The sequence below is a fragment of the Giraffa tippelskirchi genome, chromosome 12, assembly GCF_054371585.1.
Source record: "Giraffa tippelskirchi isolate mGirTip1 chromosome 12, T2T-mGirTip1v1.2.pri, whole genome shotgun sequence".
In the NCBI taxonomy this organism is placed as follows: Eukaryota; Metazoa; Chordata; class Mammalia; order Artiodactyla; family Giraffidae; genus Giraffa; species Giraffa tippelskirchi.
The window spans coordinates 51,446,172-51,472,253 of record NC_137286.1 but is presented as its reverse complement, the minus strand read 5'-3'; the positions used below and the strand labels follow the sequence as shown (position 1 = coordinate 51,472,253).

The following is a 26,082-nucleotide window of genomic DNA, read 5'->3' as shown; positions in this document are numbered from 1 at the left end:
TCCCCAACACATGGCATGGCCAGCCCGCTCTGCTGGGTCTCCATAGCCTCTCTCCAGCGCATTCCTTCCTTCTATGCTATGCTATGTTGCTTCAGGCGTGTCCAACTCTTCTCAACCCCAGGGCCTGTAGCCCGCCAGGCTCCTCTGTCCATGGGATTCTCCAGGCAAGAACACTGGAGTGGGGTGTCATGCCCTCCCCTAGGTGATCTTCCTGACCCAGGGATTGAACTCCATTATGTCTCCTGCATTGGCAGGCAGGTTCTTTACCACTAGCACCCCCTGAGAAGCCCTTTCCTTTCTTTTATTAATAAATAATCTGGGCCTTATGCTCCAATACTTTGGCCACCTGATGCGAAGAGCTGACTCACTGGAAAAGACCCTGATGCTGGGAAAGATTGAGGGTAGAAGGAGAAGGGGATGTCAGAGGATGAGATGGTTGGATGGCATCACTGACTCAATGGACATGAGTTTGAGCAAACTCCAGGAGACAGTGAAGGACGGGGAAGCCTGGCATGATGCAGCCCATGGGGTCGAAAAGAGTCAGACACGACTTAATGACTGAACCAATGCTCTAGAGAGAGACCTTTAGAAAAGTCCTGGATACCTTATAAACGCTCACTGATTCTGTGCTATTAGGACCCCCAAAGCCCTCTCTCAAGGATTACAGTTTAAAAAGAGAAACACAGTCCAGTGCCCTTCAAGGAGTGAATGTTTAAACTAATGGTGGTCCATTCATACCATGGAATGTCACTCAGAACTTAAAATCAATGGATTGTTGATACAAGCAATAACTTGGATCTCCAGGAATTTATGCCAATTGAAAAAAACTAATCTCAAAAGGCTGCATGCTGTATGATTCCATCTACATAACAGTCTGAAATGACGACATTCCCTAGATGAAGAATGGATTACAGTCGACCCTTTATATCTGTGGGCTTTGCATCATACCATGCCAATTTGAGCATCTGTGGGTTTTTGGCATCCACGAGGGGTCCTGGAATCAATCGCCCTCACATACTGTGGGACGACTATAGGGATGGTCTAGGGTTAGAGAACAGGGAAGGTGTGGCTTTACAAGGGTAGCAGGATGGATCCGTGTGGTGGGACCGGTCTGTACCTCGACTGTGGTGGTGGTCACAGGACTACCCATGAGATAAAACTGCAAAGACTAAATTCGCACACACATACACACAAGTGCATGTAAAACCAGAAAAGCCAGCAAGTGAACTGCATCCGTGTCAACTTCCTGACTAGTTATCTGCTGGCTCAGTAGTAAAAAATCCACCTGCCAAGTAGGAGACCCAGGTTCGATCCATGAGTTGGGAAGATCCCCTGGAGAAGGAAATGGCAACCCACTCCAGTATCCTTGCCTGGGAAACTCCATGGACAGAGGAACCTGGTAGACTACAGTCCATGGGGTTGCAAAAGAGTCGGACATGACTGAGTGACTAAACAACAATTATTAAGCAATATGTACCACTGGGCATATTTCTGTATTATTTCTGTATTAATAGTTTCTGTATTAATTATATTAATTAAAAATAATCCATATTAATTTCTGTATTATTTCTGTATTTGTATCTTTCTGCATTATTTCCTATATATGCTAGTGAATGTACAACTGGCTCAAAATTAAAAGTTAACAAAAGGATGCATAGGTCAAAGGAGAACACAGTTCAGCTTCATTCAGACGGGCTGCACAGAGCCCTGAGCACTTAAAGGGACACAGGTGCCCTCCTTGGCACCACCTCTGCCATCACATACAGCTTCTGATATCACTGGCACCTATTTATGGATCTTGTCAAAAATTCAGCTGCATATCAGAATTAATCAACCAACACCTGGAACATGAGTTTCACTCAGAAAGATAAAGACTTATCACAGTATTTTTATGAGAAAAATGGACCATGACTTACATGAACCATATCTATAGTGGGAACTCTAGGCATTTTTTCGTAACCATGGGCCCTAGGCAGTTGGAAATGATACGAATCCCTTGACCTTCCTATTTCTTTCCTTTGTATTTTTCTTCTTTAATTTTCAGGCATATTTTTGTGTGAAACCTAAATATCACACAAATGCAGCCTTTAGTTACATGCACATCATATTTGCGCTAAGTACATAAGCACACCATCCTCTCAAACATACTCCTAATCTTCCCCAAGTGTGGAATAAATTTCAAACCATTAACTAAAATGATCTGATACTGTCCATGCAGATGTTACCAACCCTCATCCCCTCCAATGACATCACTGTTTCCATGGTAACTAATGTACTTCAAAGTAGAAAATGCAGATGATGGTTTTAAAAGGGGAGGGGGTGAGGCAGACAAAATAAGTGATACAAACCAAACATGTCACTGTGTAAGCGGTGATGCTGGATGTACCTGCATTATGGGCTGCCAGCTCAGGGACAAGCAATAAATATTTTATGAGAACCATTATGCTAACAGTCTATATAACAATGACCTGTCAAATTACACAATTGCCTTCAGAAGCATGGCTGCCCCATTCAACACACATAAGTAAAAGTGTGGTAAAGGTGGGAAAAGGGATGAATCAGGAGGTTGGGACTAACATATATACATATATACACAAAACATACTAATCAACAAGGACCTACTGTAGAGCATGGGGAACTCTACTCAATATTCTTGTAACAACCTCTATGGGAAAAGAATCTAAAATAGAATAGATATATGTACATGTATGACTGAGTCACTTTGCTGTACACCTTAAAGTAACACAGCACTGTAAATAAATTATAATCCAATATAAAATAAAAATTAAAAAAATAAAAAATTTACCAAAAATAAGTGAGTGTTCAATAGCACAGGTAGAACATGAGCTGAGTTTCTAATCAGAGTCACAGACTCTGTTTACAGTTATGCTGTTATTATGTCTGAGAACAGCTATTTCAGAAATACATGAATGCCAGGAAGAACGTAACCGCTTACAAGAAAGAAGTGCAGAAAACTGATAGGGGAAAAGCCTCTATTCTTAGTTCCAACATGCAAGAAAAAGGGATAAAATCTCCAGGAAACACAACATTGTTTTAGCATAAGGCCCTTTTGGTGAAGTGTGGGTACTTCTTTCAGTTGCTGTCCGTATCTCATTATTCAGATGTTGGTAAATGAAGACTTTTCTGGACGTGAAAATCCGTGCTCTCAGTTGTAGGGAAGGCAGCGAGGAGGTGACAATTCTGGATGGTTTGACATAAAACTGGAGTCTGCTTTTAAAACATAAGAGGATGTTTGATCTGCCCCTGTCAAAATGTCATTCTTAACACCTGACACTGAACATACTTAAGAGAAGGTTCCATCATGTATTCCGTCCCTGCACTGTGGGAGCCTGTGTTGAGAAGACCATGTGATGACACCCTGACCTACAGACACCCAAGGAGCCATTAATACTTGCTTCTTCTGATGCCTTTGGCTACCACCGAGGACCAGGAACACATCTGGAGTCGTGGAGCCACTTTAACGCCCAAACCCACACCCTGCTTAAGATCTCACATGATGATGGCTTTACTTCTGGGATTCTAGCTCTTGCCCCATTTTGTCAGCTCGTGCTCTGTGTGGACCTGTTATCTAGCGCACGAAGGATGGGGGAGGTGCCCTGCACACCACCCCTCCATACACACACACCTTTGGCTTCGTCCTCAGGGCAGATTACAGGTCTCCCGTGGCTTTGAGACCCCCCCTGAGCTCCTCTCTTCCTAAAACACCTCTTTTCATAGACACTCCCTCCCTCCTCCCTTTTTTTTTTTATCGGCTGCACTGGGTCCTAGTTGTAACATGTGAACTCTAAATTACAGCAAGTGGGATCTAGCTCCCTGACCAGGTTGGCCTGAACTGGCCCCCTGAATTGGAGGCATGGAGTTCTTAACCACTGTACCGCCAGGGAAGTCCCTTCACAGACCACTTTTTGGAAAACTAAAATGACTCTTTTTTTTTTTTTTGCCTAGGAGATTGAGTCTAGAATTCAAGGCCTTCCTTTACTTAGCTGTGACCTCCATCCAGTGGCACCATCTTCCTTCCCCTCCTCAACAGCAGGCCACTGCCAGAGCCACAGCCCTTCCCTCAGACATCGCCCCTCCTCTCCTACGTGCACACCTCCTCCCTGCACCGATGATCCCACTTCTTCTGTGGGGTCCACTTCAATGTTCTGCTCCTGCCCATCTCCACAAAGGGGTCTTTACATCCAGCTCTCCATATTCACTTACTCTTCCAAGAATCTCGGCCTTGGTTGCCGTTCTGATGTAATTTACAAACATTTGCAGCAAAGTACCACAATGTAAGCTCCTTTGGAGCAGAGATTTCTGTGTGTTTTGATAATGGCTGGCAAAAGTGCCTGGCAAATCACAGAAGCTCAATAAATAGATCTTGAATTTCTATGGTAGCATCACAGAACACAAACACCTTAAATGTTTTAAGGGCAAGAGAGAGAAGAAAGCAGGGCTGGACGTAAAAATTAAAAATGTGTACAAAAATGGGGCTTCCCTGGAGGTCCAGCGGTTAAGGCTTCACCTTCCAGTGCAGGGGGTATGGGTTCGATCCCTGGTTGGGGAGCTAAGACCCCACATGTCTCGTGACCCAAAAACCAAGACATAAAACAGAAGCAGTATTGCAATAGATTCAATAAATACTTTAAAAACGGTCCAAATAAAAAAAAATCTTTAAAAAATATATACGTATAGAACTGCCATCATCATTTGCAGGGGCTTCATGCCAAATTAATTAAAACATTAAATACTTATTTAAGCAGTGAAGCCATAGCATAAAATATAAGGGAAGAAATTCTTTCCATCAGAATTAAATTTAACACCTCAGATCAATAAAAACTATCTTAAAGACCAGGAAATAAATCAATACAAGCCACACATAATAGAAAATGACTTTGGGAAAGTGGTCTGTTTCGGTCCAAATGCAGAAAGAAGTGATGGAAATGGGATTTCTCACTCCACGGAGTTGAACTGGTTCCATTTGTGTCAAACAGCAGGACTCCAAACATATTGGCAAAAGTAAAATATCTGTAATTAGCTGTTAGAGTGTTCATGACCAGGAATGTGAGTAAAAGGAAGGCCTGGGGTACAACGACTCCTGCCACACAGGCCACATCCACAAGAGGTGACCAGCCCAGGGGAGCTCAACGTTGTGCCCCACAGGGCCATGTGGGGGATGCCATGCAAAACACAACAGGCCAATTCGACTAAAAGGCCAGATCGAATCTCTGCTCAGTCCAGGAACATCTCCAGGTTGGGGCCTTCAGAACACCTGTGACCACACATGTCCTCTGTTCGCAGGAGGTCAGCCTAAGATCAGCAGAAAGGCCCGCCCAGAGGCCAGAGCCAGCCTTATGGTCTGAGTCCGGAAGCCTGGGGCCACTGGGAAAGGCCGAGTCGGGAGTGAAAGCTGAAGGCGGGGGTCCAGGAGGAGGCAGCATCTCATCTGGGGAGCTGGGACCCCCTTATCAGAGTCCACAACTCTATGGACTATTTATGCTTTGTAGGTAGGAGATAGATGGACCCCTGGGTCAGACAGGTGGTGTTTGTCAAGTGGAGTAAAACTAAAGGTTTGCTCTCACCCAGACACTCCAAGGACAAAGCTAGTGGCAGGAGCTTAGCTCTGCTGATGTGAAGAGATAAGATGACCACTCCTCAGATCAAGGACGTCTTCCCTGTCTGCACACGTGCAGGAAAGCTCCTTGGGGGTCAAAAAGGGAGAGGGTGCCACCCCTTAATAAAGTATGGACGTGCACTCGTAGACCTCTGTGGTAGGATCCATCTTAAAGTTGTGCACTCATGTTGGGAAGGGTCCTAGGTGTGAAGAAAGAAACAAGGAAATTGGCCAAAGGTACCTGGTCAAAGGTACACAAGACCTGGAAGGACTGTCCTAAATGAGGGGTTTAAATCACCTCTTCACTGTGCTCCTCCTCGTTAGGAAGGACGTCAATACTCTTGCTCTCTGGGTGTGTATTTTTGCCCTGCTTCTGACTTATGACACCATACCCAAACCCCTTCTCTGGTTTTTGCCTCCTGGAAACACTCTTGCCTTCATGGGGGGTAAGAGCCAGGGCCACTTTGTGTTAGCCTCCAGACACTGGTGGTCTAGCGGCTTGGATTCCTGGTTTTCATCCAGGCAACCCAGGTTCAATATCAATTCCTGGGCAGGGAACTAAGATCTCTCTTAGTGGTCTTCAGGACCGCTCACTGCTGCCTCTGCAAGATCACTTTCAGAGCAGAGATTGGCAAGCGTATCCTGGAAGAGACCAGACGGTACACAGTTTAGGTTCCGCCATCCACGTGGTCTTCGTCACAACCACCCCTGCTGCTGGAGCACAAATGGAGCTGAAGACAAGGAGCTGGACATGAACCCATGTGCTTATGTTCCAAAAACACGGTGCTCACAAAGCTGCCTGCAGGCTGGATCTGGCTCACAGGCTGCAGTTTGCAGACCCTGCTCTAGAGCCTCCTGCACAATTTGGCTCCTGATTTTCAGCCATCCCTACCCCACGGTTCTGCACAGTACTGACCATAATACCCTCAAGGCAAAAAGGGCCAGACAACTGTCTTCAGGGACCCGTGGAAGGGGTGACAGTGAGAATGAGGCTGAGATTCATTAAGCACGTGTGCCAACCACCATACTCAGCCTTTCACATCTGATGGTTCCATTCACACCCACAAGAACCCCTTGAGCTGGGTACTTTTATTCTCTCCAAGTTACAGATGAGGACACTGAGGTCCAGAGGGGGAAAAACCAACCCAGAGTCATGCCTGAGGGGTGGAGCTGGGGTTAGAATCCAGGGGTCTATAACCTGGGCAGACAGTGCCCACATCATGCCAGCCAGCCTGGGGGGAAAGACCATGACCACCGGGGTGGGAGCAGTAAGAGGAAAGCAGGAGGGGCAGAGGCCTGAGAGGTGTCTTCACAGCAGAGGGGCAACTTCATAGCAGAAGAGTTGGTCCCTAACACTGAGCTGTACAACGGGGACAACAGAAGGCTAAATAGGATAGTGTGTGCCAAGTAAGACCTCGGTGCTGGGCACACAGCAGACACTCAATAAACAAGAGCGATTATTACTACTGATAATGTAGCTTTCCATGTGGAATGAGTGGTAAAGAACCCGCCTGCCAATACAGGAGATATAAAGAGACACAGGTTCAGTCCCTGGATCAGGAAGATCCCCTGGAGAAGGGCATGGCAACCCACTCCAGTAGTCTTGCCTGGAGAATCCCATGGACAGAGGAGCCTGGAGGGCTACAGTCCAAAAGGGTCACAAAGAGTCGGACATGATTAAAGCAACTTAGCACGCACGCACAAATTCCTACCAAGTACTTCGGCAATAGCCTCATCTATTAAGACAGCACTGCAGAGATTACTTGGGCTTCCCAGGTGGCGCTAGTGGTAAAGAACCCACCTGCCAATGCAGAAGACATAAGAGATGCGGGTTCAATCCCTGAGTCAGGAAGATTCCCTGGAGACGGGCATGGCAACCCACTCCAGTATTCTTGCCTGGAGAATCCCATGGACAGAGGAGCCTGATGGGCTACAGTCCATGGGGTGAGAGAGAGTCAGACACAATTGAAGCAACTCAGCACGCACGCAGAGATACCAGCTTCAAGAGAGAGAACATGCCTTCTACTTGGAGGTCTGGCTATCAGTACCCATCTCAAGCCAGCAGTCAACCTCAGCACCAGGAGCAGGGGACAACCAGACATTTTATTTTACTAATATTGCAGATGTCACTTTTATTTTTATTTATTTATTTTTGGATGTGCGACAAGCAGGATCTTAGTCCCCCCCACCAGGGATTGAACCGATGGTCCCTGCAGTAGAAGCATGGAACCTTAACCACTGGACAACCGGGAAAGTCCAACCAGACATTTTAATATGAAGTACTTAAAAGAGTGGGGCTTCCCAGGTGGCACAAGTGGTAAAGAACCCTCCTGCTAATGCAGGAGACGTAAGAGACACAGGTTCAATCCCTAGGTTGTGAAGATCCCCTGGAGGAGCAAATGGCAGCCCATTCTAGTATTCTTGCCTGGGAAATCCCAAGGACAGAGGAGCCTGACAGGCTACAGTCCATAGGGTCACAAAGAGTGAGACATGACTGAAACAACTTAGCATGCATTTAGAAGAGTGCCTTACCAGTGACCTAACATAAAAACAATGTAAATCTAGTCAAGAAAAACACTAGTGTTCAATGAGAGGACAAGTTAGATCAAACCAAAAGGAATAACTAGATAAATTCTGAATAGAGAACATTCTGTAGAAGGTTCCTACATAATGATGACCTCTTCAAAGAGTTGACAACCTCTTTAAAAAGTCGACATCAGTAGCAAAAAGTGGGGGAATTATGCTAGATTACAAGAGACTGAAAGTGGTAGGCTTATGTTGATTACAACATTATTCACAATAGCTAAAATGTGTAAGCAACCTAAGTATCCACCAACAGATGAACGGACAAGCAATATTTACAATGGAAGCAATATTTACAGTACATATTTACAATGGAAGATTATTTCAGCTTTAAAAAGGAAGGAAAGGACTTCCTTGGTGGTCCAGTGGTTACGAAGCTGCCTGCCAATGCAGCGGACACAGGCTCGAATGCTGGTTCAGGAAGATTCCACATGCCGCTGGTCAACTAAGCCCGTGCACCACAGCTACTGAAGCCCGCGTGCCCAGAGCCCCGGAGCCACAGCTACTGAAGCCCGTGCGCCCAGAGCCCCGGAGCCACAGCTACTGAAGCCCGTGCGCCCAGAGCCCATGCTCTGTAACAGAGAAGCCACCACAATGAGAAGCCCAAGTACCACAATGAAGAACACCCCACTCACCCAAGCAGAGAAAGCCTGAGTGTAGCAACTAAGACCCAGCACAGCCAAAAATAATAAACATAGACACCTTAAAAAAAAAAGGGAAGGAAATTCTGAAGTACAGTTCAACAGTACGTGAAGGGAAATAATTCAGAGACAAAAGAACAGATAGTGTATAATTCCATTTACATGGGCTATCTAGAGTATTCAAATCATAGAGACAAAAAGTAAAACAGTAGTTGCCAGGAGCTAGAAGAAGGGAATAGAGAGTTATTGTTTAATGGGCTCAGAGTTTCAGTTTTTCAAGATGAAAAGACTTTTGGAGATGGATAATGGTGATGGTTACACAACAACATATGTGTACTTCATGTCACTGAACTGTACACTTAAGAATATTAAAGATGGTAAGTTCCATGTTACATGTATTTTATCGCAATGAAAAGAACTGGAAAAAAAGAGACTGAAAGTCCTGTAACAAATGAAATGCAAGATCTTTAATTGATTTGTGGTTGTTTAGAAAAGAGACAGAGAGTTCTAGAGATTGAGCTAAAGATGGAGCTAGCAATGCCCAATGAAGATATTTTGGTAACATTTGGAGAAATTTGATAATGTAACAGGTATGAGTTGAAATGAGGGGATATTATCAGGAGTGATAATAAGGTTGTTGTTTTATGGTAAATGATCATACTTCATGGAGAGGCATAACAAAGTACTAAGGTGTGAAGTATCTTCATTTCTATAGTTATAAGTGGTTAAAAAAGGTACATTCATATACTTGCATGTGTATATATGTTGTTGTTTAGTCACTAAATCATATCCAACTCTTTGCCATCCCATGGACTGCAGAACACCAGGCTTCCCTGTCCTTCACTATCTCCCAGAGTTTGCTCAAACTCATGTCCATTGAGTCGGTGATGCCATCCAACCATCTCATCCTCTGTCCTCTATGTGTATATACATGTGTGTATACATGAAGCAAATATGCCAAATGTTAGTAATTGTTCAGTCCTAGGTGGTGAGTACCTGGGTGTGTTCACTGTACTATAATTTCTAATTTTGTTTCGTTTGAGAATTTACAATATAGAATTAAAAATAAATGTGGGGTAAGAAATGCCCACGTGTCTCCCAGGGCTATATAAGGCTTAAATGACATAAACCATGACAACACTTTGTAACCCATTAAACATTCCACACCAGTAAGATGGTGGCCTTGCATACATTTTTTATGTCGATAATAAAACCGAGACCCATGGTAAATAAATGATTCCCTAACCAGGACTCTTTCAATAAAAATAAATCTGTTCTCAGTAAGTCCGGTGAAACACTTTTTGACTAAGGTACACGTAATTTTGTACTAAGGTTTTGAAAAATGTCTATCTGTTGAAGAAGTGAACATTAATTAGGGTGTCTGTTCCCACTGGCACGGAGCAGTCTGTAATTTTGTGGGGGTTGTTACAGCAGAATTATTACATAATGGCCCTTGTTTGTGAGTGGCTGGCTGTTCAGACAGAGAATCCAGTCAAGGGCTGGGCACGCAGGTAGCAACACGCTGGGAGCAGGGACCCTGTGACCGGCTGGGGAACAGACAACAGCTCATTCCCAAAAGCTCGCCTCACCTGTAAAGGCCACCCTGCACTCCCGGGGAAGGAGGACACAGATAACACGGTTCTCTGGTCTAATGAAGTCATGCTCAACCTTCGTGACCTTTTTCCGCAGTTAAAATTTAAAAACAAGAAGAATAGCCATGTTCTCTCACAAGTAGTAATGTGTTAACAGTGATAGGAAAACATCAAACCTACTTAAGCACTCGATTCAGCTGTAGTTTCTTGAGGTGTCATCTGAGAAAAGAGAAGGGATTTCAGAGCAAATGAAAACTGAGAGACCCAGGATCAAACTGTGTCCATGTGGACCAGTCACTCAAATTCCCTGAGTCCTAGTGTCCTTGGTTGTTAAACAGAAATAACAGTATTTATCACACCAGGTGTCATGAGAGTCAAATACAACCGTGTATACACTTCCTGACCCAAGTAAGACTCTTACAAAATGTCTGTTCCCTTCCCCTCAGTGACCATCCGCTCTAATCTCCTCGTTCCATTTCACTGTGAAAAGTAAAATAGGCAAGACTTGAGAGGGACTTTTCTGGTGCTCCAGTGGCTAAGACTCCACACTGCCAATGCAGAGGAGCCAGGTTTGATCCCTGGCCAGGGAACTAGACCTCACATGCGGCAACTAAGATAGAAGATCATTGTGCCACAGCTAAGAGCCGGTCTGAATGTAGGTCAGGAAGCACGAACAACAGACTGGTTCCAAATTGGGAAAGGAATATGTCAAGGCTGTATGTTGTCACCTTGCTTATTTAACTTATATGCAGAGTACATCATGCAAAATGCCAGACTAGATGAAGCACAAGCTGGAATCAAGATTTCCAGAAGAAATATCTATAACCTCAGATATGCAAATGATACCAACTTACAGCAGAAAGCAAAGAGGAACTAAAGAGCCTCTTGATGAAAGTGAAAGAGAAGAGTGAAAAAGCTGGCTTAAAATTCAACATTCAAGAAACAAAGATCATGGCATCTGGTCTCATCACTCCACGGCAAATAGATGGGGAAACAACGGAAACAGTGACAGACTTTATTTTGGAGGGCTCCAAAATCACTGCAGATGGTGACTGCAGCCATGAAAGTAAAAGATGCTTGCTCTTTAGAAGAAAAGCTATGACAAATCTAGACAGCATATTAAAAAGCAGAGATATTACTTTACTGACAAAGGTCCATCTAGTCAAAGCTTTGGTTTTTCCTGTAGTCATGTATGGATGTGAGAGTTGGACCATAAAGAAAGCTAAGTGCCAAAGAATTGATGCTTTTGAACTGTGTGTTAGAGAAGACTCTTGAGAGTCCCTTGGACGGCAAGGATATCAAACCAGTCAATCCTAAAGGAAATCAGTACTGAATATTCATTGGAAGGACTGATGCTGAAGCTGAAGCTCCAATAATTTGGCCATCTGATGTGAAGAACTGACTCACTGGAAAAGACCCAGATGCTGGGAAAGATTGAAGGCGGAAGGAGAAGGGGACGACAGAGGATGAGATGGTTGGATGGCATCACTGACTCTATGTACATGAGTTTGAGCAAGCTCTGGGAGTTGGTGATGGAAAGAGAAGCCTAGCATGCTGCAGTCCATGGGGTTGCAAAGAGTTGAACATGACTGAGTGACTGAACTGAACTGACTGAAAGTATTTTTACTTTATTAATAAATAAAATAAAGTCATGAGAAATCTGAATTTATATCAGCAAAACAAAGCTGTAAACAACCCGTCATACAGAAATAAGGGGATAAAATAGAACAAAACACGGTGGATCAGTGGTAAAGATTCCACCTGCAATGTAAGAGACACAGGTTCAATCCCTGGGTTGGAAAGATCCTCTGGAGAAGGGAATGGCATCCCACTCCAGTATTCTTGCCTGGGGAATCCCATGGACAGAGGAGCCCAGCAGAGTCAGACATGATGGAGCAACTAAACCACCACCACCATGCACTCTTTGAAAATGATACTTCTCCATTAAAATGGCAGAAACTTCCACACAAATTCTCACTCTTCTGAAACTTAACCCAAAAAAAAGGGAAGAGGGGGGAGAGATCAGCAATAAAATAATCACCAGTCAAGAAACAAATAAGAGAATGAGCCCATCCCAGTGTCACAAAACCAAATACTGCCTCCCAAGAAAAGCTTCTGAAGAAATTTCTAAGAGCAGAACAGAATGGTATAGTGTAGCAAGGCTCATAAGTCTGTATCTACCACCCTCGGGAAGATGAGCCAGTGAATAAATTAATGTCCAAGAGCTTTCATTAATATCGCGTATCTGGAGATAAGCACCCTGACAGGTATCCATGTATTCCTCTTTTCTCACTAGGAATAGTGAAAACATCCACACAGGAGGAAAGGCTGAAGAGGAGCCGTGAGCCACGAGGCTGCTTATCCCTGCAGGACGGAAGGGCGGACTGCAGGAATGAAATCCAGGCCACAAAATACCGCCCATGGATATGCAGAGCATGCCCCCACACAGGAAGACAGAGCCCACCTAAAGGACCTTTAAAAGATCCCCGGAGCAAAAGCCACCAAGCCCACACCTTCTGGGCACAACTCGTCAGCACCCCCTGGACCACCTGTTGCAGCTCAGCTCGTCCTGGCCGCTTGGTATGTCTTCCGGCTACAGAAAGCATCAACAGAAACAAGCGGCCTTCACACTCTAACTGGGCGGTTGGGGGGGCGGGTAGCAAAGAGAAGCTTCAGATGGAAACATTATCCACACCCAGAACAACAAAGATCTGGGCAGACTCACTCTGGCAAGAACAAAGTGGGAAAAAAGCGAACAGAAAAGCATGGCAGCTATAAACACAGACTCTTGAAGGAAAGGAAAAAAATGAAACACTGAATCAAAGTATTCATGGGACTTCCCTGGCGGTCCAGTGGTTGAGACTTCACCTTCCAGTGCAGGGGCTGGGAAAGCTAAGACCCCACGTGCCTCAAGGCCAAAAAACCAAAACACAAAACAGAAACAATATTGAAACTAATTCAATGAAGACTTTCAAAATGATCCACCTCAAAAAATAAATAAATAAATAAAACACTTAGAAAAAAAAATTCAGCCTAAAAGAAACCATAACCCAAGAAGAGGATTCTCCCTAAAGGATCTTTGAAACATAAAAACTTTATGTGAATATGAGTTCAATAAACTGAAAACTCAAAGGCAATGTTAACAAACAGAAACAAAAAGGAACAAGATTGTAGACCTAAAGAAATAAATTGGAGTTAAAATAAACACCAGAGATCAATATATAAAATAAAATCTGTATAGAACAACGGAAACGTGGCTTCGAACCAACGTACTGACTAGAGGGAAGTGAGAAATCAACACAGTGAATACAGGCCTAAAATCAGAGAGTAAAACAATCAAAGGAAAACAAATAACTAAGGAGTCCAAAGATAATCCAACCCAGATAACTGACATGGTTATAACAGGGAACTCACCATGCAGAACCAAGAAAGTGTTCAGAAAGGCAGTATAAGAAAAGTGCCCTGAGATTAATAAAGAATGGACTCTGTTAAGTGAATGAAAACATCAAGTTCCAGAAATGTACGGCACACGTTATACACCAGTAACGTATACGGTGACTAAGTTATATGCCCAGTATGAAGAAAGAATTGCTCAGGCATCTCATCTATAAGCAAACAATCTATAAGGGAGGAAAACTTAGACTGGCCGTGGACTCCTCTACAGCAACGTTCAAGGGCAGAGAACAGTGGCCTCTTTCCAGTTTTAATTAAATCTTCTGTTAATTTTTTAAAATTGTATTTATTTATTTTTGGTTGCACCGGGCTTTTCTCTAATTGCGGCGAGTGAGTCTCCTCTCTAGCTGTGGTGCTGGGGCTTCTCCTTGTGGTGGTCTCTCCTGTTGTGGAGCGTGGACTCTGGGGTACACAGGCTTCAGTAGTATGTGGGCTCAGTAGTTTGGCAGTGTGTGGACTCAGTTGTGGCTCTCAGGCTTCGTTACTCCACAGCATGTGGGATCTTCCCAGATCAGGGATCAAACTCGTGTTTCCTGCATTGGCAGGAGGATACTTTACCACTGAATCACCACGGAAGCCCTAAATCTTCTATTAAACTTGACTGAAATTAAACTTTTCATTTTAAGAACATATATCTTATAAAGTATATCTAGCCAGCCCGCCATTTTTCCGTGTAAGCACAGAAGAACTCTGCAATGGTATGCTGCTAATGATAATTATAAGGGGGAAAGTGAAAGCGTTATTGCTCAGTTGTGGCTGACTCTGCGACCCCATGGACTGTAGCCTACCAGGCTCCTCTGTCCATGGGATTCTCCAGGCAAGAATACTGGAGTGGGTTGCCATGGTCTCCTCTAGGGAATCTTCCTGACCCAGGGATCGAACCTGGGTCTCCTGCATTGTGGGGTGGAATTACTCTAAACTCCTCCTAGAATTCACACCTTGATCCATGCTAGAGGAACCTCTCTACCTTCGGGAAGTCACTGAGGAAAAACCACCTGTTCCTCCAAGCTTCTCACTCAGTCCTCCCCAAAGGGGCCGGAGTGACTTACCAAATCGGTAAGGCTGAGGAAGAAACCTAGCAAGCTTGCCCGATCTCTTCCTCTCCTCAGTGAGTAGTCCTCAGAACAGACACACTCTTTGCTCCTCCGGGAGCCAAGCTGAGCAGGTGTGCCCCTGCAGGGACACATAGCTTGTCACTCTGACTTGAAGCAAAGTAGCGAGAAGCCTGAATCTGTCCATAAACTAAGTTTTCCAGCCCCAACTCCAAATGTTTCTTTATAAATTCCAAGATGCTATTTTTTTAAATTAAATTAGTTTATTTTCTATTTTTTAATTTTACAATATTGTATTTGTTTCGCCAAACATTGACATGAATCTACCATGGGTGTACGTGTTTTCCCCTTCCAGAACCCCCCTTCTACCAAGATGCTATTTTTATACTCCTGCAGTTGATGTTAGGTCTACCACCCAATTAATTCTTAATTGGTGAAAAAAGCAAATAGAAAGGTGATTATCACTCTCAAACTCTGACATCGGTCATGATTATTTCTGGATGGTAGAATTTGGAGTTCCTTAAACTATTTTTAGTCAAACTTTTCTTCATTTTAAAATTCTTCATAATGAACATATATTATTTTTACAAAAACAGCATGGTCATTTTTCTTTTTTATTCTCTTACAAAATTTTTTTGGTCCAGTTATATAGAGATAAAATTGACATACAACACTGTGTAAGTGTAAAGTGCACAACATAATGATTTGACTTATATATGTCATGAAATGATGACCACAATAAGTTTAGTAACATCCATCATCTCATAGAGATAAAAACGAAAGAAATAGGAGAAAAACATTTTTTCCTTGTGATGAAAACTCTTAGGATTTCGTCTCCTAACAGCTGTCGTATGTAACAGACAGCAGTGTTAATTACATTTATCATGTTGTGCCCTGGGTCCCATCATCACACCCCTACTACTCATTCAACGTAACTGGAAGTTTGAGCAACTTGACTATTTTCATCCATTTCTCCCTCCTACATCCCTGCCTCTGGTAACCACAAATCTGATCTCCTTTTCTATGAGTTTGCTTTTAACATATAATTGACCTAAAACCCTATGTTAGCTTCCAGTGTACAAGGATTTGATGTTTTTTCTATACATTTCAAAATGACCATCTTGATAAGTCTAGTAACCATAAGGTCATTTTCCTTTAAAACCAGGACTCCAGAGAAGAACATCTAATGTAACAGAAAGTGGTCACAATGGTTTAGGGGAAAGAGCAGGTTCCAAACATAATGTGTAATGTGATACGCTTTTATTCTAAAAATAATTAGTAAGAGCAACGTACTGCAGAGAGGCACTGGCTAGGCACTTTGAATAGATTACCTCATTTGGTAGCCTCAAGCTCATCTGAAGTAGGTATATTCACTACCACATCGTCAAAGCCATGAAAGAATGTGGGTGGGTAGGCCCAGAGAGACTGAAAGTTTGCCCACCAAAAAGTCAACAGCGTGACTCCAGGTCATGGCATCATGGATGACGTTTGCTTTTTCTTCACTTTTAATGCATCTATAATTATCTGTATTTTCCAAATTTTTAACACACATATTCCTTGTGTAATAAGTAAGACAATAAGGTCTTTGTGTTAAGAAAAAAAAAGCCACCAGCATGAACTTGAAGTTCAAGTTAATGGTAAAGCCAAGCAATGTGGCCACACAGGTCTTTGAGACATCTCAGTCCGTGCTGGAACCAGCCGTGTGTGGCAACAGGTGTGTGTCGACAGGCCAGGGAGGTACTCTAGCCAGACTCCACACACAACAGCCTTTGAAGCTGAAGGGCAAACATGCTCAGTAACTCCACCAGCCTCCTAGTCCCCCACATCACGGGGCCTCATCCCAGTAACCAGCCCTGTTCCTAGGATATCTTCTCTCTGGACCCTCCCAGGTCCTAACTCTTAGGATCTGCGAATGTGACTTTATTAGGAAACAAAATCCTAGCAGATGTAATGATGACTGTCCCAAGGACGAGTGCCCCCCTCAGCCCCACCCTGCCCCAGCAGCTTGCCAAGTTCTTCTCAAGGAGAGCAGGAGGGGAAGTTTGAATGGCCTCCATCCAATTTTTAAACTGAAAACCACACGCCCACTTTTGCTTGGAGACGTTTCCTGCGTGTGAACACAGTTTGTTCTGTTACCAGCTTTAAAGTTATCCAGAACTGATATATCCAAGGCCAAGCTAAAGTGTGTTTTTTTTTTTTAAGTCCAATAGGAGAGGACCTTTCCTAATGCTGGCTCATCTTGCAGAAATCTCATTCGGAGATAACTCAAGAGAGAGGATGAAGACAGAGGTGTTATTGTGTGTGGATGGTAAGGTCCCCCTCCTCCACTGCTCCCATCCCCCTGAACACAGCGTTCTGGGACCCAGGGCAGCCCCCTGCCCCTTGACTCCATCATGCAACACAGCCATGCCTGCTCCTAGCCCCATCTGAGGATGTGGCCTCCTTCCACATGCTCAAAGTCTGGCTTCTAGCAGCATTTTTGGGCACTACTTCAAAGCGGGGTGGGGGGAGAAGTACGTAAGACTGGCCAAGAGAGACACCAACAGCCCCCGCCCTGCTGGCTGGAGCTGAGGCTCCCTGGTGCCAGCCCGGGCACGCTCCAGGATGCAGCCATGGCCCCCTGTTCGCAGCCTACCTCTGCTCCATTGGGCGCTCCTCAGCTCCACCCCACATCCAAGGGCTCTCTCCAGCCAGACTCTTTCAACACTAACCCTGACCACTCATTCCCTTAGATCTACGCTGAAAAAAGTCAAGCAAATTATTCTCCATCTGCAACCATAACCATTTCCCTCATCCACTCAAATCCATCTCCTTCACCACCTCCCCCCTGACACCAGCGCTTTGCTGCTATGGTCAGGGCGGAACACACCTGGACTAGCTTCGAGGCTCCGAGAGGGTTGACCCCATTGCCTGGCCTAACAGAGTCTAATGAATGAGTAATTAATGAAAACATTATAAAAACACGCCGTCTCCCCGACTAAAACGTATCAACACCATGAGGGCCAAGAACACGCCTTACTCAACTCTATATTGCTTACAGCAGTTAAGGAAGTTGTCCAAGTTAATTAGTTTGGCAGAGACGGAGCCGAAGTCTTTATAAGGAGCGTGTGCTGGGAAATTCCGAGAATCATGCAGCTCCCACGTCCACCCAGAAAGCACAGAGATGCATGAGATGAGAAGGCAGATGTCTGGTCCTCACGGAACACGGACCTGGCCAGATCTCAGACTGGCTGGCACGGCCCTAAAGTGTCTGTCAGCCTCACCGAATCAGACTGGGCTTCAGGGAGGAGATGGGGACTGTCAGACATTTTACCAGTTGTGAATAAGCCCCAAGTGTAAGAGTCAGGGGACATGGGCTGCACACGAACACACCCCCACACACCATCCGTACACACATAATGCTCACTCACATGAATTTCTAGGCTTTTTAAAACACACATTGCCCTCCATCAAATGATGTGATCATCTAATGCAACCTCTGAATTTAGTTATGCCCAGAATACAGAAACGAAGTGTTCAAAGCTACTCATTAATCCAACAGGTCCACTCCCATAAGCCACACCAGCCCCTCACAGAGAGAAACATGGTTATCTTTTTACTGAAAGCAAGCAAGGAATTGTCACAGGGCAGCATTTCTTCTAAAATAGAGCTTCCCAGTTAGAGTAACTCTCCAACCAATATCCCATAATCTTCTTACCCACTCCCAAACTCTAAAAAGGGCAGAGTTTGTCCTTTTCTTTCTTTTTTTTCCCTTTGTACCTTCAGACTGTTTTCAGGTCCTTTGCTCTTTTTCTTTTCTGGCATAATGGGTTGAATGTATGCGTGTGTGCGTGTGTGTGTGTGTGTGTGTGCGTGCGTGTGCGTGTGTGCGTGTGCGCACGCGCTCAGTCACTCAGTCATGTCTGCCTCTTTGTGACCCCATGGACTGTTGCCCACTAGGCTCATCTGTCCATGAACTTTTCCAGGCAAGAATACTGGAGTGGGTTGCCATTTCTTCCTCCAGGGCATCTTCCCAACCCAGGGATCGAACCTGTGCCTCTTGCATCCCCTACATTGGCAGGAAGATTCTTTACTACTAAGCCACTTGGGAAGCACTAATGGGTTGAACGCATCCGCCCCGCAAAAGACATGGTGAAGACCTAACTCTTGGGATCTGTGAACGTGACTTATTAAAACAAAGTCGTGACAGATGTAATAAAGGCCAGATGTGGCATTAGGGTAAGGTCCTCATCCACTACCACCTTACAAGAGGAGGACAGGGACGCACAGAGGAAAATGCCATGTGACCTCAGAGTCACACATTAGCAGATACAGCTGCAAGCTAAGAAACACCGGACATCAAGGGCCACCTCCAGAAGCAGAAGCTAGGAAGAAGCAAGAAAGGATTCTTCCCAGCGTCTCAGAGGAAGTATAGTCCTACTGTCACCTTGATTTCAGACTTCTGGCCCTCAGGACTGTGAGAAAAGAAATCTGTTGCTTGAAGCCACTCACTTTGTGATGACTTGTTCCAGCAGTCCCAGCAGACTACTTACCACACCTGGTTCCTGCCTTCAGAAACACCCACAGAAATACATTTATATTCATCCACCTTCCCACCTCTAAGTCCAGCTCCCCACCCAAGGATAACTGTCAGGGTCACCTCTTTAATACACATCACATCTTTCTACATCTAAGGGAGAAAATATTACCTGATGGCGGTCCAACATCTGAGATGCCCAAAATGTTCAAGAATGTCCCTCCTTCCTTATGAGCCCCACCGAAGGAAAGGTTTAAATAAACACAAAGAGCCCACTCCCCCACTCCCACTCTGAGATCAGATATAACAGAGCTCAGGACGGGTCCCGGACAGCAACAATCACCAGGCAGTCTGTGGTGAAGGATGGGATCGGATTGTCAGTGCCTGTAAGAGGTAAGGACTCACCACCTCGACCCCTGAACAAGGACGGTGGGGAGCCAGCAGAGGGGAGCTGGATGAAGCTGTGAATGGTGCCCGTGGCATAAGCCTGGCACAGAGTCCCACTCGGCAGTGATCCGGGATTGGACTCCCAGGAGCACGCCCTCACGGGGGTCTCACGGAGCTGACTGTGACATCCTGCGGGGCTGGTGAAGCCTGGTTCTGTTGAGATCAGGAGCCAGCACAGGGAGGTCAGAATAAAAATGAATGAATAAGCAGGAGGGCAACAGAGCTGAGCTGACCACCGTGACCCTCACCATTCTCAGCCGGCACAGAGAGAAAGTTGACAGACTTTTCTCTCTCACCACAAAGGCGACAGACCTCAGCGAGAACTCTCAGCTTTCTTAAAGCTGAGGATCTAAAATGTTTACTTGCCATGAGGAATTGTTTCCCTGATGGCCTTGGGGTGCCAGGACCCTGGGGTTATTTTCAACTGGCCTCCTTGGTACTATGATTAAGTGATGAAAACATTCCCCAAGGAAATCCAAAGTGTCAGAAGGCAGATAAATATAAATGCATGTATTTTTATCTGTTCACTAGATTAAGGATAGGTAGTGTTTATCAGGAAACAATTCTATTTAAAAGAAAAAAAGAAGAAGAAGGGATGTTTTAAAAGGCAGTGAGAGAAATGAGTGTTTTCCACCCCCAGCATTCACCGAAACATTATTTTTAATTATACATGTTTCTAATCATTCTGTCCCAAAATAAAACTCATCCTGTTTACCTGCTCACGCCGGCTGGCTACTGTTGGCAGCTCTGGAGCACATTTTGGTAAGTGACTTAGTTCTGGGCCCTGATTCTGCTGAAGATGCAAGTAATTCACAAACATAGAGCTTTCCACATAGACATAAGATTGGGGCTCCCCATGCAGGCCAAGGCCAACCTCAGGACACAGGGACACAGGCCCGTTAGACCATCAATCCACCCGTGCATCTCACAAGTTCCACGGGCTTCCTTTGGACAGAGCCCCAGGGCTGCTGGCTCCACGCGCCATTCTGAGCCCAGCTGCAGCAAGGCAGACCTCCCCAACTGCAGCCGGCAAAGCTGCAAAACTGCTCCAGGACTTCTTGATCTATTTATATGCATCTCCACCACACTGGCAAAGGTAAAGAGAAAGTGTTAGTCGCTCAGTCATGTCCGACTCTTTGTGACCCCACGGACTGTAGCCCGCCAGGCTCACTCTGTCCAAGGGATCCTCTGGGCAAGAATACTGAAGTGGGTAGCAATTCCCTTCTTCAAGGGATTTTCCCAACCCAGGAATTGAACCTGGGTCTCCTGCATTGCAAGCAGATTCTTTACCATCTGAGCCAGCAGGGAAGTCCCAGCAAAGGTAAAGGGAAGGCGCTAATTTATCTTTTTTTTTGTTGTTTGTTTACGAAAGAGATCCTCCCTCAGTCTGGCTGAAAAACCTGTTGTTGGCACATTAAGCCTCACAACCAACACAGTTTCTACCAGCACTGGGGAGGCACCCAACACACCACATAATACATTGTGAGTCTTGCCCTAAATTTTTTGCAAGGGAGGTCTGTCTGAGGCTCTTCTATAGCTATTTCAACTGGTCTCGTTCCCTATAAGTCTTTTTCTCTCCAGTGTTCACCACGGCCACAAAGTGACCTCCTTGGCTATAACTCAGGAGGCTGGAAATCTGAAATTGACCCTGTAGCGTGCTGTGCCACGTACCCGCCTCATGTATAGCTCTCAGAAGAGGATGATGTCACGAGCCACATTGAAACACACGCCAGTTATATCAAACAAGACAAAGTCCACCCCGTGTGCCATCAACATCCCAAGTGCCAAGATGGCAGTGCTTCAAGAAATGAAATGACCGAAGATAAAGACCACTCCAGTCAACAGCGATCATCGCACACGTTCCACTGAATGGCATGAGCAATCTCTAAGGCCAACCTTAATGGACATCCGCCCTCTGCAACCTTAAGAACTGCGGTGACCACAGACCTAGGATAAGCCTTTGCACCCCTGGAGAGAAGGGGGGGTGCTGGTGCTGAAGCAGGGCGCCGACTTCCTAGGGGCTGAGCTCTCAGCGGCTCTGTGGGTCTACTTCAAATAATTCTCTGACCCAAAAAGTCAACCGAGAGCTGAACTAATCAACACCATTCCTTATTACACAGGTTGCATCACAATAATTGAATCTTACATAATAAAACCAGGTGCGTCCGTGCTGCTTTGAGATTTTTATCTTCATTAAGGGAATTCTCAAACATGAGATTTCAGGTACAGTATTTTCAAGCTTACATAATTAGTTAGAGGGCGGCTTTCCAATTTCAACTTGCTTATATTCAAGGTGGTAATTTCTCATTCCAATCAGCTGAGGATGGAGAATCACAGCCAGAAAGGGGGAGGGGGGTAAGGCCAACAATTAGAAGCAGCCTGCCTATTTTACATAAGCCTTTTCCATAGGTGGGGAGAAAGACAATACCATTGGCAGGAACATTTTACAATAGTCTTTAATTGAAAAACATGATTGGCCACTGCTTTCCCTCCTCAACCTTGCAAGTGTAGAAATGGAGGTGAAAAGATTCATTTCTACCTTTCTCAAGTTCCTGTGATTGTGTGAACAGAGATGTAGGAAGGAACTGGCTATTCTATTCTATATTATTCCATTACAGCCCCCAGGATTGTCTATCAAAAGCCTGCTCAGCTTCCTATTTCTGCTAACACTACACAGCTCTAGGTGGCTCAGAAGTGGCAGCCACACAGGCTTTGTGGTTTCAACGGTTACCTGGACAGCCAAGTTCATTATCCAGAGACCTGTCCCAAAGGGCAACCCGCCAGACGAATTAGAATCTGCACACAGTACAGAACTCCCGCAGGGAGTGTGGATGGATAAAGACATGAACAGACGCACAGACAGAAAAGCAAGTGGCACACTTTGAGCTTTTGAATGGCCCTTTCTACTGCCCACAGCTTGGACCTTCTGCCACATCCTTGTGAAGCGACAGCCACACCACTGTCTCCTTGGATGGGCCTGAGGCCACAGCTAGCTCGTGGCCAAGATTTCAACCAAAGCCAACCTGGAAGGAAGACCCTCTCCTTATAGAAGTGCCCTCTTTGACTGTGTTACCTGTAACTTAAGATGCCATGTGGGATAAGACATCCCCAAAAGACGGAGGTACTGAAGAGCCATTGTCGGGGTATTTACAGTGGAAATCATCATGAAGGCAAAGGGAAGAGTGGGCCCACACCTCCCCTCTGCCCCTGTTCCAAACAGCAGGGCCCACAGCAACCTATGTTGCCTCTTGTCATCAAGTATTTCCAACGAGGGTTGACTGGAAGGGATAAATGAGAAAATTCTAATGTCCAACTCTCATAACTTAGCCAGTGAAATAACTCTTTCCTGTTTGGAGAGGAATGTCCAGTCATTTAAGAAGTGGCTGGGTTACCATGATCTCTGCTAAACAGCAAGCAACTAAACAGTCTGTCAGAAAAGGCTTTCCTTTTCAGAAGGGCTTGACTCGAGTCACAAAGAAGAACTGAAAGAAAGAAGCTGGGAAGAGCCAATGACAGAGAGTCTGCCCACATCCAATGGCCACGGGCCACTTCCGCTCTACCTCTTGTCACGAAACCCCCGGAAGGAAGTCTCTCGTGCTTGCTTACTCCACAACTGTGGCTGCAGAAAGTTCAGGTTCCTTCCTCAGTGAGGCCGACAGGGAGCCACCAGGGTTTGGGGCTCAGCGGTCCTCAGCGTGTGCATTCTTGTGACGCCTGTGGCACCTGAAGGTGAACCTAAGAACTCACGTAAAATAAACACAGCAACTGGCTGGACTGAGAAGGGCCCAGTCCTTCCCAAGGACTGGACTGGACTGACCTGGCTCGGGGAGAGAAGAGGCTTCAAAAATCACTGATGGGAGGAGAGTGGCGCCGTGCGGTAAGTACCCTGCTGTATAACCCCCACAAGCCATAGACCCTGATGAATGCGTCCACCAAACAGGCAGCAAGACCGTGCCAAGATCTCCTTCACTCTGCTTCCAAGAAATCTAAAAGGACCAAAATCAGGGACTGCCCACAACTGCGTCTGCTGAGCCCTGCTGATACTGAGCAGGTGCTGTGGGACTCCCGGCCTTTCTGTGTCCCCCATTTCTTTAATTACAGGAAACAACCTTCATGCAGCCTCCGAGACCTTCCCTGAGTTCTGATGGGCAGATTCAAGCAGTTGTTAATGAGGGAAGGGAGGGGATGTGAGACCCGGGAGAAACAGTCAAGAGAAGCCTGGGGGCAAGATTCTGGTTCCTCATGAAGGCATACACAGAACCATATCTTTGAGCTATTCTACAGAGCCTGACAGAGAAGGCAATGGCACCCCACTCCAGTACTCTTGCCTGGAAAATCCCATGGACGGAGGAGCCTGGTAGGCTACAGTCCATGGGGTCACTAAGAGCCGGACACGACTGAGCGACTTCACTTTCACTTTTCCCTTTCATGCACTGGAGAAGGAAATGGCAACCCACTCCAGTATTCTTGCCTGGAGAATCCCAGGGACGGCGGAGCCTGGTGGGCTGCCGTCTATGGGGTCGCACAGAGACACGACTGAAGCGACTTAGCAGCAGCAGCAGCAGCACAGAGCCTGAAACCCCCTCCAAGTGGGAGAAATTAACGATTAATGATGGTAGACTACACCAGCGTGCAGACCCCAGACCAGTTGGACCTGAAGGTTGAGGATACTGACCCCTAACCACCAATTCATTAGAAGAATATCCATGAGCTGATCACGCCCTCTTTGAGCAACTGCTGTAAAACTTCCTGTCTTCCCTGTTGGGACACACGGTTATGAAAGCATTAGCCCACTTCTGCCCCCTTGGCTTGGCAAACTATAAAGCTATCCTCTTCTACTTCACCCAAAACTCCATCTCTGAGATTCGATTCAGCACCAGTGTGCAGGGAAGCTGAGCTTCCGGCGTCACTGTTTAGAACTGTAAAAGGACTAAGGTGAAGGCAGTGGGTGCTAAGTGAGACCTGAGCCCTTCTCTGCAACCAGGGCTGGGCTATGAGGTCGCACATCTTGAACAAGGCTGCCTGGAGGGTAGCATATGTCCACAACATATGTCCCCCTGTCCACCTCCCGACACCCCAGGAAACCTTAATGTGGCTACTTTTCATCCAGAGAAACAGATCTCCAATTAAGGAAATAAAGCCCAGGCCACACACAACACCCTACACCCTCAGGTCCCTGGAAGGGATGTCTGTTGTGTCAAGGTCAACGAGTAGGGCTCTTCCATTATTGGTAAAGCGGCTATTGAACACTGCACCCTACAAGAAGCACTCTATCACATGTCCCTGAATTTCAATCTCTCAACATTCTGTAAGATAGCCTCACTGAGCATCCCGTTTTTCAGATAAGAATACTGAGGCTCAGAGAAGTCAAGCCACTGGGAGCAAGTAAGGAACAGGTCCAGGTTCAAACCTAGGTCTTTTTGACTCTAAGTCCAACGTTCTCTTCCCTGCCTCTCAGCAGCCTACAAACCTAGAAGACCTATCCAATCTTCTCTACCCTGTGACCACAAACCAGCGCAAAGATCCTCGGGGCCTCCCAAAGAGAAGCACCTGTCCTCCTGGCTGGCCATGTGCCATCCCTTCTCTGTTCACTTCAAAGTGCCCACTGACTGTAAATGGCCAGCAGAACCATTATTATAGTGGATTTGTCTTCCACACGACAAATAATTTTTATAGCATCTGTAACATGAAATGCTGAAGCTGAATCTCCAACACTTTGGCCACCTGATGTGAAAAGCTGACTCATTAGACAAGACCCTGATGCTGGGAAAGATTGAGGGCAGGAGAAGAAGGGGCGACAGAGGATGAGATGGTTGGATGGCATCACCAACTCAATGGACGTGAGTTTGAGCAAACTCCGGGAGGTAGTGAAGGACAGGGAAGCCTAGTGTGCTGCAGTCCATGAGGTCGCAAAGAATCGGACATGACTTAGTAACTGAACAACAACAACAAGATGAAATGCATTGTTGTACTTATAATAAGGGAATGAACAGAATTAGCAACTTATTTACTAGCACTTATCTCCTGCGTTTAAAAGCTTTTCACCTCCCAGACAAAATACACAGCAAAACAGGAAATGATTTGAATGTATGATACACTAAACCAGACCAAAGGTTTGACCGAAATAATTTTATTTCTCATTGGTTGGGGCTACATGCTGCTGCTGCTAAGTCACTTCAGT

The 26,082-nt window shown here is 45.5% G+C and overlaps 1 protein-coding gene and 2 long non-coding RNA genes across 4 annotated transcripts in view; 1 reads left to right on the top strand and 2 right to left on the bottom strand.

Moving 5' to 3' along the window:
* The window catches only part of SLCO3A1 (solute carrier organic anion transporter family member 3A1), a 359,594-nt gene that overhangs the window by 325,189 nt on the left and 8,323 nt on the right, over positions 1-26,082 (bottom strand). The gene's annotated exons all lie outside the window — the stretch shown is intronic.
* LOC145530375 (uncharacterized) overlaps positions 1-26,082 on the top strand; it is a 41,727-nt gene that overhangs the window by 12,652 nt on the left and 2,993 nt on the right. Inside the window, exon 3 of the long non-coding RNA XR_014071715.1 lies at positions 17,141-17,246. This is a non-coding gene — a long non-coding RNA (uncharacterized LOC145530375). The remainder of the gene's footprint in view (positions 1-17,140; positions 17,247-26,082) is intronic.
* LOC145530377 (uncharacterized) lies at positions 2,024-6,459 on the bottom strand. The gene is made up of 2 exons (XR_014071717.1): positions 6,047-6,459; positions 2,024-3,546 (listed from the first exon to the last, which is right to left on the bottom strand). It is a non-coding gene; the product is annotated as an uncharacterized LOC145530377 (long non-coding RNA).